The sequence below is a fragment of the Equus quagga genome, chromosome 16 (genome assembly GCF_021613505.1).
Source record: "Equus quagga isolate Etosha38 chromosome 16, UCLA_HA_Equagga_1.0, whole genome shotgun sequence".
Classification (NCBI taxonomy): domain Eukaryota; kingdom Metazoa; phylum Chordata; class Mammalia; order Perissodactyla; family Equidae; genus Equus; species Equus quagga.
In genome coordinates, this window is record NC_060282.1 from 41,190,211 (window position 1) to 41,207,411 (window position 17,201).

Here is a 17,201-nt window from a genome sequence, read left to right on the forward strand (position 1 = left end):
CAACTTCCCTTAATCAAACAATTCAAGTTACAAATCCAGTTAAATAAACTTCCTTTAAATGCTGTACATTGCTTTTTATCGGTTTAATATATTCAATTTTCTTTTTAGAACTCTTCAGATTTCTCTAGCAGGAAAACCTTCCCATATACTTAAACTACCCCAAGTAATGGTGATAAACTTCTAAAGATGATGATTCTTAAGTTCAATTAAGCATTCCAGTACTGTTTAAACCTTTTGACTTAACATTAGGAATATAAAATTAATTACTCAATTACCCATTTAAGTTGATGTCAGAAGACTAACTTGTTGGATACCTTAATAAACTACATTTTCTTAAAACTTGCAGGAGTTTTAAATACCAAATGTATAAAGATTGTCTTAATGATTTTTAAAAAACACTATTTTTGAACTTAAAAGTGTTAGTAGTTTAGATTTGATTTACTTAATCTTTGTAATCTATTCCAAAATTTCTTTGGGTTAAAAACACTAACCCACTACTGAAAAATTATAATGTCACCAGTAAGGTGACGAGGACATTTTAGCAGACTGTGGCTGCAAATTTACCAGAGGCTTCAGTTGAAAGAGTGGATGGATTCTCCCTGGGACACTGACCAGCATGCCGACTCTAATAGTCGCTGAAACAGCAGAAACCCTAAGTCTTTTATGAGTTGGTCTCTCTTGGGTTCAAGATAGGCCATTGACTAATTTTTCCTCCTGATTTGAGTAAATTGAATTCCACACTGCCCATTAAGATTGTAGCTAACTTTCTTCACTGATTAATTGGATTCCACATTTCTTTAACTATCTTAGGACACCTCTTTTTTTCACCTTTGGCTTTAAAATTACTTTACTGCCTCTTTATTGAATTATTCAATACACAATTCTTTTATTTTATTTTTATTTTTCAAGGAAGATTAGCCCTGAGCTAACATCTGCTGTCAGTCCTCCTCTTTTTGCTGAGGAAGACTGGCCCTAAGCTAACATCCGTGACCATCTTCCTCTACTTTATATGTGGGATGCCTGCCACAGCATGGCATGACAAGTGGTGCCACGTCCCCACCCAGAATCCAAACTGGAGAACCCCTGGCTGCTGAGAAGCAGAAAGTGAGAACTTAACTGCTGCGCCACCAGGCGGGCCCCTGGCCTTACACAATTTTTACGCAATATCTTTCAACTTTATCATCAGACTCTGGTAATCAGAATTCTGTATTTTTTCCTATATTCTTCCTATCTGGAAGATGTACAACTCTTACAGATAGTAAAATGACATCTAGTGGAAACTCACATCCCTTGTTCCTTGTCTAGTTCTATGGTCACAATACTAAAGTTGTGCTAATGAAAACACATTCCTAGGTTTGAAGAGTTCACAGGAATATTATCATTATTACTATTATCTTATTAGGTAATCATTACAAAAACTCTAGTTATTCTTACTCTGCTTTACAGATGAGAAAACTGAAGCTTAGAGAGGCTCGGGGAGGAGCTAGGATCTACTCTGATAGAATCCAGAGCACGTTCTCATCCACGCAGTCACTGGGCAGTCACTCGGTCCGGTCCCGTAGTCTGGCAGGCACTGTGTGAGACTCTGGGCAACTTTACAAATAGAACTGGAATAAAGGATGTTCCAAAATTGAGCTGAAGACTTTGCAGACTCCGAGAGGCAGGCTACTCCCTCTACCTCAGTTCTGCTTTTTATGGCTTATTCCTTTCCTGTCCAACTCACAAATTCTCTGAAAGCGTAATCTCCCTTCCTCCATAACTATGGAGGAAGCGGGGAGAATAGGGTTAGGGTTGAGGGATGAGGAAACGGGCCACATTTGCAGTCATGGGTTCTCTGAACTGTTCAGATGTTCAGAATTACAAAGGGTATAATGCTAACCCTTCCAAGAAGTCCAAACTTATTTGGAATAAAATGTGTTTGATTTAAAAAGAGAGAATTTAATAAATACTTATTATATATCAGTGTCATCTGTGACTAGAGGCAGAATTCCCCGGATGTAACTGAGAACAATCACGTGATTGGAAATGAGAACCTCTTGATGCAGCTTTGTTTTTGAGAATTCATATTTCCAAGTGATTATTCTTTCACCTCTCTTGAGAGCTCTTAATCAAGATAGTTATTCAGTAGCAGGAATTTGAAATTAGTTAATATACTTTTTCTCCTCAAAACAGCTAGGAAAACAACAGTGTGTGTCCAGGGAATTTTAAAATAAGTTGAGCCGGATTATTTACTCTTGACCTAGGGCAATGACCCAATGGGATACATCCATGATGCAGAAATTTGGCTGTCTACAGTGGCAGATTTGGGTGACCCTCTTTGGGACAGAGAGAATCAGAAGACCTAATGATTTCCTTGGGAATGCCAAGTGACTTAGAGCAGCTGCTTGTGCCCTGAACTTTTTTTTAAATTCTTGATTTGATCCTTACTTTTTAGAGTTCTTCTGTAAGTTCTAAGGAAAGGATGGGCTCCAGTTTGTTGGAAGAAAGGGACACAGACTGCCAAATGTCCTCACTCCTTTCCTTTAAAACTAATATAGTTATCTCCATGGGGCGAGATTTACCTGTCTATGTTTAGATAGTCTTAAAAGTCTCAGAGGTTCAGTTTTAATTTTGAAACTTTCCTTATAGAGATAGAGAATACATGGAATACGGAATATACAAAGATATATATCTGTGTGTACATAATAACAGGATTAGATTTATCTCTATAAGAATCTATATCTAGATACACATACAGCCTAGTAAGAACACTGACAAAAGGAAAGTTAAGGTAAATATAATCCTATTATTATGTACACATAGATATATATCTTTATATATTCAGTATTTCATGTATTCTCTATCTCTATAAAATCCACGTGCTATGTATAGTATAATACATAGTCTTATAAGTCTGAGCTCTGTGACCAATGGGCCCTGAAAGGGTTACAGGTATGCTGACATATTGGGCCTCGGGCCATCAAGCCCAAAGCAGGTCACCTCTATCCGAAAGTAGACTGTTCTGTTTGTCCCAGTGTGTTCCACAAACACGACCACTTTCAACATGTGCTCTGGACCCAGAAATGCTGGAAAACACTGCTACAAATTACTTTATTTTAGGTAATCCCATGATCCGTGCTGTAAGAATATCACTTTTATTGTCATTTACTAATGATGGAAAATAAATAAAAACTTCAGTTAGCTGTAGGCAGTAAGCCATACTTACCCTGAAATGCAGTGCTGACCTGGGCCCCCGATCAGTGGTCGGTGGACAGAGCTAGGAACTAGTCAGGCTAAGCGTAGTTAAGAACCAAAACCTCCTTAGCCTCCAGCTCAAAGATCTTTAGTGAGATAAATGAAAAGACCAGGTTACTCCAAGCAATTATAGTGTCATTGATATTTGCAGCATTTTCTATGATAAAAAATAAAACCAAAAGTGGTATTTCACTACTTGGATGTTTCCAGTGGGGTTTTGTGAAGTCCTGCAAATAGTGTGTATGCATTCAAATGGCATCTTTTGCCTCACACTTAAAACGTTCTCCATTGTTCATTATTTAACACTTTGATCTTTATTCTACAGATGAGGAAAATGGTAGACTTCTATGAATGTCAACAGTTGAGTTCCTTTCATGGACCAAGCTTTGAGTGCCCAATAACCTCATACGTTATTTTGTTCCCTAAAGGTAGATTACAGCACAAATTTTTCTTCCAAAAGGTAAGCTCAACAAGACATTCAGAAGCCAGCTCAGTTTCGTGGGGGCGGCTGGCAGAGAGTGAGGCTTTCAGCGATTGTGGCAGTGAAGAACATGGCTACTTCAGGGAGTATGTGTGATCTGAAAGCGCGCATGTGGGCATGGATAGATATAGAAATACACACGTGTGTAGCTTTCTCACAGAGTTTTTTCAGGCTTAACAAATGACCTAGTATGTAGAAAGTACTCGTTAATTATTAGTTATTATTCTCTCTATTGTTATGTTATTTTTGGATAGATTTTTGAAAGCTACATTAATTTTTGATTGGTGATAGAAATGGTAGTTCAAATGAGCCTCTACTCAGGGGCATCACCCATTCATTAAAGAGCTGTGACTTTTTGGGGGCATCTACCACTTTCCAGGGGCTGTGCTTGGGACTAAGAATATAGACTCAGATAGGGAAGTCTCTGTGAAAGAGAAGACTTGCTAAAATCATTGCAGCACAATGTGGTAAACATTATTAGAGATTTGAACACCAGGCTCAGGAGGAGGAAGTGGATCTCCTTCATACAAAAATGGCATTCCCTGGAGTTTTTTGAGCTATTTACCCTAATTGTTAATCTCTCCTATTGACGAGGTAGGTTGCCAAGTTAGTGTGCAGCATGTGATTACAAAATTTTTTTTCTCTACCTAAACTGAACTATGGCTTGGAGAATAAACGTTTTGACATTCATCTTATTATCCTTGCTGGGCAAACTCACCTGTACTCTATATTTTAGTAAGCTATCTTAAAGGTTATAGAATGAACATTGTAATCAAACTTGCTATGTTGTCTTAGGTAGAATAAACTCTGTGAACAGATATTCAGATGAGCCAATGCAGAGAATTCATCCTGGGGCTAAAAGAGAAAAACAAAAATAAGTGTGTCATCTGCTTAAAACAGAAAGCCACAAATAACAGTGGCTTAAACCAGATAGTTTATTTCTCTCATAAAGTAAAAAAGATCCACAATTTAGCATTTCAGGGTTGATATGGTTATTTCTTAGTCATCAGAATATTTTCATCATTTAAATATGGTTTTCATCCTCACGTGTGCCACATAGTCCAATATAGCTGCTGGAGCTCCAGCTGTCACATCCATATTCCAATAAGCAGGAAAAGGTAAAGACAAAAAGCTTGCACCCCCCCAATCCTTGCAGTGTCAACCACCTTTATGGAGGCTTTCTGAAGTTTTGTGTAACATTTTCACTTACATCTCATTGACTAGAATTTAGTCATGGAGTTTCACCTAACTACAAGGGAGGATGGGAAATGTAGTCTTTTACTTGGGCATGTTATTGCTGGAAATAAAACTGAGGTTCTGTAATCATGGAAGGAGGGAGAACGTGAATATTGGGAAGATATTGGCAGTCTTTGAGATAATAGTCATGAGTATAGATTACCAAGCTGGACAGTTTTTAAGAAGAGTGTTGACACTCCTGAAATTTATATATTTGTGGTTTCTTCTGCAAAGCAAAAGAAATCATCAACAAAGTGAAAAGACAACTTAGGAAATGGAAAAAAATATTTGTAGACCATATATGTAATAAGGGATTAATATCCAAAATATATAAAGAACTTATACAACTCAATAGCAAAAAAACTAGTAAACCAATTTAAAAAATGGACAAAGGACCTGAATAGACATTTCTCCAAAGAAGATATATGAAGGCCAACAAGTACATGAAAAGTTGCTTGACATCACTAGTCATCAGGAAAATGCAAATTAAAACCACAGTGAGATGTTACCTCACACGTGCTAGAATGGCCACCATCAAAAAGACAAGAGAAAACAAATTCTGGCATGGTTGTGGAGAAAAGGGAAGTTTGTGCACTGTTGGTGGGATTGTAAATTGGTACAACTACTATGGAAAACAGTATGAAGGATCCTCGAAAAATTAAAAATAGAACTACCATCTGATCCAGCAATTCCACTTCTGAGAATATATCCAAAGGAAATGAAAACACTAACTCGAAAAGATATCTGCACTCCATGTTCGAGCAGCATTACTTACATTGGCCAAGACATGGAAACACATCAGTGCCAATCAATGGGTGAATGAATAATGAAGTTGTGGTATGTATATACAATGGAATATTATTCAGCCATAAAAATGGAGGAAATTCTCCCATTTGTGACAATATGGATGGACCTTGAAGGCATTATGCTAAGTGAAATAAGTCAGACAGAGAAAGACAAATACTGTATGATCTCACTTATATGTGTAAACTAAAAACAAAAAAATCAAACTCATAGAAAAAGAGATCAGACCTGTGGTTACCAGAGGCAGGAGGGTAGGGGGAGGGGGTATTGGAGGAAGGTAGTCAAAAGATACAAACTTCCAGTTATAAGATACATAAGTACTGGGGATGTAATGTGCAACATGGTGACTATAGCTAGCACTGCTGTATGATATGCACGAAAGTTGTTGAGTTAATCCTAAAATTCCTCATCACAAGGAGAAAAATGTTTTTCTTTTGTTCTTCCTTTTCTTTTTATTGTACCTATAGGAGAAGATGAACCAGCCCTGATGGTGTAGTGGTTAGATTCGGGGCTCTCACTGTTGTGGCCTGGGTTCATTTCCAAGTCAGGGAATCATACCGCCTATCTGTCCATTGTCACACTGTGGCAGTTGCCTGTTGCTGTGAGGCTGAAAGCTGTCCCACCGGTATTTCAAATACCAGCAGGGTCACTCATGGTGGACAGGTTTCAGTGGAGCTTCTAGACTAAGACAGACTAGGAAGAAGGACCTGGCCACCCACTTCTGAAAAAAACTGGCCATGAAAACCCTATGAACAGCAGTGGAGCATTGTCTGACTGGGCAGGGCTCCGCTTTGCTGTGTACGGGGTCGCTTGGAGTCAGAATCAGCTCAACATCACTAATAAACAAGAAGTGAATGTCAGCTGAACCTATCGCGGTAATCATTTTAGAATATATGAAAATCAAACCATCATGCTTTACGGTTTAAACTTAGACAGTGATGTACGTCAATTGTTTCTCAATCAAACTGGGGAAAAGAGAGTAGTGGCATAAATTCTTTCTAGTAGTTTGGGACATGTTAATGGAATTAGAGAAAGGAAGAGGAGCCAGGAATGTAGGGTGAGCTTTTTTTTTAAACAAACCAGAAAAATATTGCCTACTTTTTCCAGTTATAAAGATGATTTATTTTTAATATTATTAAGTGTTGTACAATGTACTTTTAAGATATTGCTTTTTTGGATTATCTGCAAAATTGTGACCCAGTGAGGGGAGAAGGCTCATGTCATGGGAGACGAGAGTGCACTGTTTACTTGTGTGCTTGAAGAGCAGCCACAGTTGGCTTTTCTTTCCCCTGAGCAGTAGTAGAAGGGTTAACGAGTTCATGCTTACCCAGGGCTAGAAGATGAAAACCAGTAGGCTGGGATATTATTTTTACTGTGTTGACACAGATGCATTTTCATAAAGATTTATAAGAAACTTTTAATTTTCAAAATACTCTGCCTCTTGCTTTTCAAATTCCATTTTACTTATGTATGTGTCATCTACGCTACAGCCTCACCGGGGGAGAACAACAACAAAAAATATTTCTCTTTTCTTTGAGGTTTTACATTCGCGTGGAACAGTTTTACTGAGACAATAAATCGCTGCTTACCAGTGAGGGTTCCCGGGAGGAATCGATCTTCAGAAAATTTTCTGAAATTTGGGCAAAGCACTAATCATTCGGGAAGAGAGAACAAACAAATTGAACCTATTAACTTCTGAGAGAAGCAGGAAGTTTTGCGCGCTAATATCGCCACCACCAATAATAATAAAAAACAGTAACCATTTATTGACCATGTACAATATGACAGGAGCAATGCTAAGTGCTTTTTATGCATCCTGCCCCCTACCCATTTCCTCCTCTCTACTAGTACTAACCCCAATTTACAGATAAGAAAATCAAGGCTCAGAGAGGTTAAATCAAATGCCTGTGGATACAGCCAGAGAAAAGGCAAAGCTGGGATCCACACCGAGCTGTTTGATCCCGAGGCCCACAGCAATCTTAACCACTATGTAACATTGTCCCACAAACATCCCTGGAATCTGCCCCATCTCTTATCACCAACAAAGCCTTGCATTTGCTGGTAGAGAAAAAAATGCTTGAAATCTAACTGGGTTCCTCTAGTATCTGTTTTGACAGCCGAAATTAATTGTTCATTTTCTGAGCACTTTTTGGCAACTCTTTCTAATGACCTGAACTGCCGTCTCCTTCCTTTTCAGCTTGGCAGGGCTCCCTGGTGTGGAGCTGACGGAGAGCGGGGTGGGCCTCGAACTCCAGCGATACAGCAGGCTGGCAGGGCTGCAGGCTTTTAGGAGAAAGGAAGTGATTGTTCTCACTCTCAGGACTTGCTGAGAATGTTGGTGGGCATTTTCTGACTCTCCGATTAGAATGAAAGCCTCACAAAGCTGATTAAAGCAAATGTGATAATTGAGTCGAGTCTATCTCGCATCTCTGTGTCTGTCTTGCCAGAGTAAGATGAACCATCTTTCTCACACTCCACCTCAGTGTGCTCAAAGGACGGGGAGAGATGCTTCCTTCCTGAGCACATTCCCTCAGTGCTGACCAGAAGAGGGAGCAGCTTCGATTGGAAGGTGAGAGCCGCACAGGCACATGTTAGAATGGGCACCTAGCTCCAAAAATGCTCAGACTGTTAGGACTAAAAGGATTTGTTAAATTGAAAAATGCCACCGAGAACAGAAAATTTTCAATATTTTCTGGTAGCTCTGAGCTCCTAGGTACCATTTTGGGTAACTTTATTTTGAAACATGCAGAAGCTGCCCCCAAAGTTGCGTCAATTACTTGAGAAAAAAGAGCAAAAGAATAAGAGTCTTCAGCATCTGCTTAACAGCAGATGGAACAAAGAATTTTGATCAGGCTGACTCGTGGCAAACTGCAGGAGGAGGAGTATGAATGTGATGCTCAAAGCAGTGGGAAATTACTGAGAAGTATCGGGGTGGAAAGGAAGATTTGGGAGATCGTGCTGACCACCTCAGATAATGGTGGAAGCATTTAAAGTGGTGGATCCTACTGGGGGAAAATTCAAGTAATAAGGCCATAGTTAGGGAGGCCAGATGTACTAGTTGGCCGGGGAAGGCCGCAGGGTATACCTGTGGCCCAGGTGAAGCTATTAATAGCTCCTGTCTTCACTGCCCAAGTGTCCTGGTTGGTTGGTAAATGATATAGTCACTCTAAATTTAGATTACATATGATTCATTGTCAAGGAATAAATCACATACTTAACTGTGCCTATGGAGGCAAAGGGATATATTTTGGAGAGATTGTTACAAAACAAAAAAAAGCAAGATGATTGGAATGTGAAAAGTGACCTAACTGGTGATCCCCTCTCCAAGGGCAGTGGGCGGTCAGTGAGGGGTCCGCGAGGCAACAACACATTGTTCCATGTGTTAGCAAGAACCTCAGGGACAAAAGGTATTTATTAACTAAAACATGTTGAATAAGCAATCCATGCTAGTTAGATGAATGAAATTGTGCACAGGTGGAGGAAGCAGAACTTGATGTGAAGAAGGGGCGAGATCAAAGCCTGAGAGTGAGCACTTGGAAGTGGATTTGATTTTCCAGGGAAAAGAGGTCTAGGAAGAAGTGTGGGGGGCTCTGTGGATTCTTGCTCCTAGTGGGTCAGATAAAGGGAACAGAGGAGAAAATTTAGAGGCAATGGTTTTGAGAATGGAAGAGATGTGGAACCTATGAAGCTTTGGGAATGGAGAGGTGGTGAAGACCTCAGTTCCAGTGTGTGCCAGGCACTGCCAGAGGCGGAAGGGAGAGAGACGAGTGACACATGGAGGCAGCTCTCACGGTGTTTGTGGCCTGGCACTTGAAGACAATCACAAACAGTCATAAATCAGAGTAATAAATGCTAGAGGAGCACAGTCAGGAAGGGCTTAATCCTGCCTCAAGGTAGGGAGGGGGTCCTGTAGGGGAGAGGCTAAGGCCAGTATCAGAGTTGGAGATGGTTGATGGGGGCCTTGAAGAAAGAATAGGAGTTTTCCAGCTGCAGAAGTGGCAGAAGGGAGGATGAGAACATTATTCCAGGTGGAGGGATCAACGTGAGCCCTTGCAGGGAGATGCAGCTGGACTGCAGAGTATCTCCAGGATTTTGACAGCAGAGACGGGACATGTGAGCGGTCTTGAATTCAAAGCTAGAGCATATAAATTTTATCCCTTGGCTCACCATGAAAAGTTGTTACCGAAGGGGAGTGTTTCACAAATTAACTCTGAGCATTAGATGGAAGGACAGATTGAAGAATGGAGAGACTGGAAGAAGGGAGCCGGGTGAGCTCTGAGAGAATCCCTGATATGGCAGAGGAGTAGAGAGGTGGAGATGGAGCTAAGGGACACTTGCAGGGTCTATTTGAAAGGTCTTGAGGGCAGTTTGGATGTGGAAGTTGAGGGAGAGAGAAGACTCAAATATTTTGACTATGAGGAAATCTTTGGGAGGGTGGTGAAAGGAGACAGCCCTAGAAACAGAACTTCAGGGATGTAAGAAATGAGTTTGGTGAAAGAAAGCAGAGACAGGTTGAGAGAGCTTAAGCCTGGAGGGGTTGAGATGGGGTGATAGTGTGATGGGGGGAGGGGACAGAGAAGAGGAAGGAGAAGGGTGTGGGCAGGCATGCTGCCAAGGCTGAATGAAAGTGGTTTTGTCTTGCTTCCTGAGATGGATGGGGAAGCCTGGGTATATTTGGTTTTGATAGGGTTATAGAAACAGAAGGAAAAAGCTGATGAAAAATGAGGGAGATTCTGTGGTCACTAGAGAAAGCAAACAGTTCCAGCAGATGTTACAGTTCTGATACTAGGCTGACTCTCAGCAGGTACTTCAATTCTTGAAGGTGATGGTGCTGAGTTAAAATCCAGGTGAAAACTGGGGGCCAGGGAAAAGGCAGAAAAGGAGACATTGCTGAAGAGGCAGAGAGCAGCCAGGGACAAAAATGGAACTAAGGTGTGTTTGACAGGGACCAAGGTACCAACAGAGATATGATAGAAAAGGAAAGAAGAAGAGAGGTAATACATGGAATCATGTGGGTGCCAAGGACACAAGAAAAGATAAGAAAATCAAAAGACAGTTTAGGATGGTAGTGGGTGTTTGTTATTTTTGCCATCTGACATTCATACCCACTTCTTGAGGTGAGAATGCCCCGAGCATGTTTTGAGGAAACCATCCTTATTCAACATTTAGCTCCAGTGCTTGGCGTTGAGTTGATTGCACTGAGCCCCAGCGCTGGAACCTGAGCCTTGGCACAGTTCTAACCGGGCAGTGCATTTCATCGCCTGGGCACAGTGATTGGTGTATTGTATGCACATAGCTCAAGAGGCTCACTTCTGGGGTTCATTATTGAGCTGTTGAGGGATAAGACCCTTTCTTTTGTGCTAGACTTAAATATAAAAAGATATAAACTGGAGCTGCTACAGACACTGTACGACCTCAAGGGAAAGCCTATCAGAGAATATAGATGGTGTAGTGGGATGCACAGTTAATAAAGGGAGAGAGAAACTGGGTCTTCATGATGTCATCTGAGCTCCACACCTGAAGCTAGCCCCAGCCCTGGAATTTCAGTTATGTGAACAATAGATGAATTCTCTTCCAATTAAGACATTTGGATTGGGTTTTCTTCTTGCCACGGAAAGAGGTACAACTGATGAAAGGATATAGGGGGAATGTTATGGAAGCACAAAGGTGACCAAAGAAGGGAGATAATTGAGTATAAGAATGGAAGAGAAGTAGAGGCAAAGAGATTGTTGGAGGTTATAAAAACAAGGTTGATAGGGATTGAAAGAAAGGATGACCTGACCAGGCATGGCCAGACATTTAACATCTGAAGGGCACCTTTGGAGTGGAGTGTATTTCACTGATGGACATCAGCCTAGGAATTAAAGCTGCCCTGGGGATTCAATTTTTTTCTATTGTGTACACAAAGAGAACAACTTGTAGTGATGATAATCACATTCTGGATTATGGATAGAAACCCATACATTCACTCATTTGCTCAGTAAAAATGTATTAGCATTTGCAAAACACTATGTTAGGAATCAGAAGGTGGAAAAGGCATAGTCTTCTCCCTAGAAGTGCTTCATTGAGATGGGGCAGCAGTCAGATGTCACTATAGCGCTGAGTGGTCAGCAGACTGGGCATAAGTCCATGAGCATGAGCTCAGAGGGAGCCAGAGAGAGGTATCTACATGGCCACATAAGTTAATAAAGTTGTGCAGTCAACAGATGCCTGAAACAACTGCTGGTTTGGGCATTGGCAGTCTAGGTGAACTTTGTTGTCTCTTGGAGTCTTGGTCCCACATTGGAAAAGAGGAACCAGATGAAAGTGAGTCTCTCTGTTTTCCTGTTCTGTTTCTCTTAATGTGAATGGACACTTGCTTATTAACTGTATTAACCTCTGGTTATTGTAGGATACCGTTCATTTAGGCAGTCAGATATGGATTTTGGAAGTCCTCCTGACGCATTAAGTATAGTTTTTCTTCTTCTTTTTAATCAGTGTACTGACTGTCCTGTATACCTAGATTGAACAGGCTCATCCTACTTGCCTCTCAGAGCAGTGTATCTAAGCAGCTGCAACATATATTTGATGAAATGAAAAAGCAATTTTTGTCTTTAAAATAAATGCCACTTTTCTCCTTCTGTAAGCCTGTCCAGACGATCAAAAACCAAACAAGATCCTGAAACAAATTCCCTTTTACCATTTGCAATATAAAAAACTCTTTGATTCCCAGCAAACCCTCCCCTTTAATTAATGGAAGCACAGCTCTTATCTTGATGTGTGTGTAGCTGGTGCTTCTTCAGTTCTGACAACAAGAAAAGTGAGCAACAGAATATGATGGAGCCTTGAAAAATTGCTGTCCTGGTACTACTGAAATTCCTCCTTCTTTCAGACCAAATCCACCCACGTTTCATGTTTGAAAAATGAAGAGCATGAGAGATATCTGTCAAGTTGACAGTCTGCAAAGTTTTTTTTCTTTTAAATAGTCAACGATTATTGAATCATTGAGCCAGCCTTGAACACTCTCTAGGTACAGTGACAGCTAATAGAATGGAGAAGACACTGTCTTTACCCTTTAGGAGTTTCTAACCTAAAATGGGCAAAAACAATTAGAAAAATAAATGAAGAACCAGAGCTGCAGCAGAGTCTCTGGACCCAGATGTAGTGGCTGCGGCTTCTTGGGCCATGTGCTCTTCTAAAGTGTGTGATAAGCAGAAAAAAAGTGCAGTTTTCTTGATCTCCACATACTTTGAGGTTAGTAATAAAAATAAACTCTACCCCCTGAGGGAAGCCTTGCCCATCCAAGCTGTCCAGTGTGGCAATGATGTGGGTGCCGAGTTCTAGTTAGTGTTTTGTAGTGAGTGCCGCGTTGAGCCTGCCAGCACTTACCGTGGAGCAGTGATCTGTAGCCAAACCAGATCTCCAGGTGTTGCAGTGAAGCTACAGGTGGTTGATTTGTTCCTCATGTCATCTAAGATGATTATAAATCAAGGACTATGAAATATGTTTACTCAAGTCCTTTTGGCCAGATCTTCAGGCCGGACAACTTTGTCTTTAGTCAGTCTGGGGCAGGCAAGGGCCACAGAAAGGAGGAAGCAGAGATGAGAGACTCCATCATAATAAGGTATCTAAGGTTATCTTGATAACCATCAAGGCTCCATCGTAATAAAGATGTATAGCTATTACAGGCTTCAGGGTTTCCTCCTGACTCATTGGCTGGGTGGGAGACATGGGCTTTGGCATGGGCACTCTTCTCATTTGCAAGATCTGTGACCAGGACCCTGACCACTTCATAATAACCTTCAGCATGTTACCCTCAGTGAAAGTCTCAGACACTGTGGCCAAATACTATCTTCTCTGTCCACTGGCTGGTGGAGATCATTAATAATGGAGTGCACTCATTTGCTCCTGAAACTTCAAGCTAACCACTCTGATGGACAGTGACCCAAATGGTATGGACTGAATGTTTGTGTCCCCCCTAACTCCATATGTTGCAGGCCTAATCCCCAATGTGATGGTATTTGGAGATAGGGCCTTTGGGAGGTAATTTGGTCATGAAAGTGGAGCCCTCATGATGGGATTAGTACCCTTATAAGAGGAGACATGAGAACTTGCTCCCTCCCAACCTTCCCCACCTGCGCATGTGAAGATACAGTAAGAAGGCATTCATCTGCAAACCAGAAAGCAGGCTTTCACTGTGAACTGAATTGGCTGGCACCTTGATCTTGGACTTCTCAGCCTCCAGAACTGTTATAAATTAATGTTCATTGCCTAAGTCACCCATCTATGGTATTTTTGTTATAGAAGCTCAGATTGACTAACACATCCAAGCCACCTCATCTTTGTCTGCCTGTCTGCATTTCCCTGGCCAGTTCAATACTAAATTCCACAAGCTGGTGGTCTGCCTAGTCCCTATTTCTTATCTCACTTCTTTATGCCAGGTTTTGCCCCACCCACAAGCCTAGGCAACTGGTAGTACTGAGCTCTGACTGAGCCACAGCTCACCCAGCAAACCCTTGATGCCAAAACAAGATGGCAGCATGTGACCTATGTCTTGTTACTAGCACCATCACCCTCATGTTCTGAGGGCAGAAGTCTATAAAAGAAATGGGTAAACAGATGCTCAACTGAAGAACAAGAGCCCACCCTGTTATGAGGAATAGATTCCTGACAACAAGACAATTATCTACAACCTTCCATCCTGGGCTCAAGGTGGCCATCAGCAAAATCCACTATCCAAGAGCTCTTCAAAGGAGTCTCCTAGTTTAGGCAGTTCAGTGCTAAATCCTGTCTGAAAGCTTCCTCTGCTAGAGCACGGAGAAAGGAATGGATGAGATGGAATTCCCAGAGGATGAGAGCAACAAGAACACCTTTGTCTCAGAAAGTCAGCAATATCAGTATGCACAAGAAAGAGGAGGGGGCATTTTAGTGAATTGGCTAGGAAGGAAACCTAAGGGAAGACTCCCCTCCCCTGCCTTTGTCTTCTCAGGTCACTCAGCTTTCAATGTCGCCCCATTTTTTCCCCTCAGAATTATTATTTTCTGTTTCTGTCTTTTTTTGTTATGCTATGAGGACCGGCGAGTGGGTACGTGTCTCTTTCTTCTCTTGGGGAGCTAAATTTCTGCATTTACAGGGAAATATGTATTTCTTTCTAAAGTCCTCCTTAGCCCTCATTAAAATCCAGGGAAATATTTCCATCTGGGACTTTTTCCCACCCAAAAGTCTACTACCAAGTGCTACAATTTGGTTGGCCTGATCTGAACCCAGATTACGGCCAAGCGAAAAAAAGGACCAAGACGATTGACTCTCAGCAAGTAGAACTGCAGGGTCAGTCCTGCCTTTCTCGTTCAGGGACCATCTCCAGGTGTCTCCCTGGCTTCCTTATGCTCCCTTCCCTTTTTCTCCCACCTCAGCTTCAGGGCTAGATGTTGGTGCTATTCTTCCCAGTGTTGAATTCTCCTTCGAGTTCTGCTCTGAGCTCTCACTTTCCTCTGGAGGAGACTGTGCCACTCTGTCAAGGTGGCCCCCTACTTACCTCCTTTCTTGGGGCAGCCAGGAAGGGGGACAGAGAAAACTGCTTTGATGTCTAAGCCTCCAGGAGGATCCCCCCTTCCTCTTCCCTTGATCATTACATCCTTGAAATAGAGAAAGGCGTGTGTTGTCAGCTAGAAAGAGAGCAAACTTTTCCCTGGAGGAGGGGGGTCAGAGAACACCCCACCATCACTCCTTTGTCAACTTCTCTTTTTCTTCCATTACTGGGGCCTTTTCTCTGCCTCCTATTTTCCTGTTCTGCGGCTCAGATTCTGTTTTGTGTGGAATTTGTTGCTTTTTGAAAAGGTGATGTTGTTCTATCAGCCAAAACCAAACAGAAAATGGAAAAAGAAAAGAAACTAAGGGCCAGCCTGGTGGTGTAGTGGTTAAGTTTGTGTGCTTGGCTTCAGCGGTCTGGCGTTGGCGGGTTCGGGTCCTCGGCATGGACATAGCACCACTTGTCAAGCCATGCTGTGGCAGCATCCCACATAAAATAGAGGAAGATTGGTACAGATGTTAGCTCTGTGACAATATTCTTCAAGAAAAAAGAGGAACATTGGCAACAGATGTTAGCTCAGGACCAACCTTACTCACCAAAAAAAAAAAAAAGAAGAAGAAGAAGAAACTGAGCTAAAGCACTCAGATGCACCTCTTTGGCTGTCATTCAGTAAGCTTTCATCAAGCACCTGGATGTGCCGGGCTTCGTGCAAGGAGGGACACACGCACCTCCCCACCTGCAGCAGCCGGTCTTGCCTCCTCTTTGGTGGGAGTTGAGCCAGCTGCGAGCTAAGGAAAGGTGGGCCACGCTGTGAAGAGGAGGGATGAAGGGTGGGTGGAGGTGCTAAAAGTGGCCAACCAGGACTGCAAGGATGGGAAGTGTGTTGGGATCATTTTCTATGATCCTTGTAACTCTCCAAAGCCCTTCTGGGAGTATTGAAATCCCCAGATTAAGGAAAACTGCTTTTGCCCAGTGGGCATAGCCATAGATATGCACATTTATATAATTTTTGCTGCTTGTTCTAAAGCAGTGGTTCTCAACTGGGGGAGGTTTGCCCTTCCTCCTCCCACCCCTTTTCAGGGACATTTAGTAATGTCTGAAGGCATTTTTGATTGTCATAAGTAGGGTGGGGAGGTGGACCAGCGGAAAGGAGAGGTGTTTGTTACTGGCATCTAGTAGGTAAAGATCAAGGATGTGGCTAAACATCCTTCAATATGCAGCCGGCCTCCCACGACCAAGAATTATCAGGCCCAAAATGTCGATGGTGATGAGGTTGAGTAACCCTCTTCCAAAGGAGGGGACCCCTGGCCCTTCACTAATTGTGCAAAGATAATAATAGCTAACATCTGTCAGGCACTAACACGTGTCAGACACTGTTCTTAGAGTTTTTCGTGCAGTATCTCATTTATTTCTCAAAACAAACAACAGGGTAGGCTCTACAATGGTCACCATTCTTCAGATGAGAAGAATGAATCCTGGGGAGATTACTAAGTGGCTTGCTGAATCCAAGGCTAGAAGGAAGATGGCTCAGAATCTGAACCTCAGTAGCCTGCAGCCCATGCATTTACACTTAACCACGTCCTCATAACCCTCCTCTGGCAACAAAGCTTGCTGAAGTCCATTGTTCTCAGGTGGGACCTGTAGTTACTTTCTTCTTTTGTCCCTTCGGTGAACATAGAAACCTAAAAGACGGAGTAAGGGAGAAGGGACAATCTCAACAACTTGCTTTTATGATGAAAATAATTGAGGTTTCTTGTCTCTAAATGGCTGCACGCGCATGGGTGGATACTGGTGAACACGAATGAGGAGGACCTGACCGGACAGGACCTGTGTTAATGACAGGGCACACTGTGTTGGGCATGCCACTCCACTGAAACCACATGCACGCGCTCTGCTGACGTCCCTGCAGCAGAAAGCAGGTCCACGGCATCAGCCAGC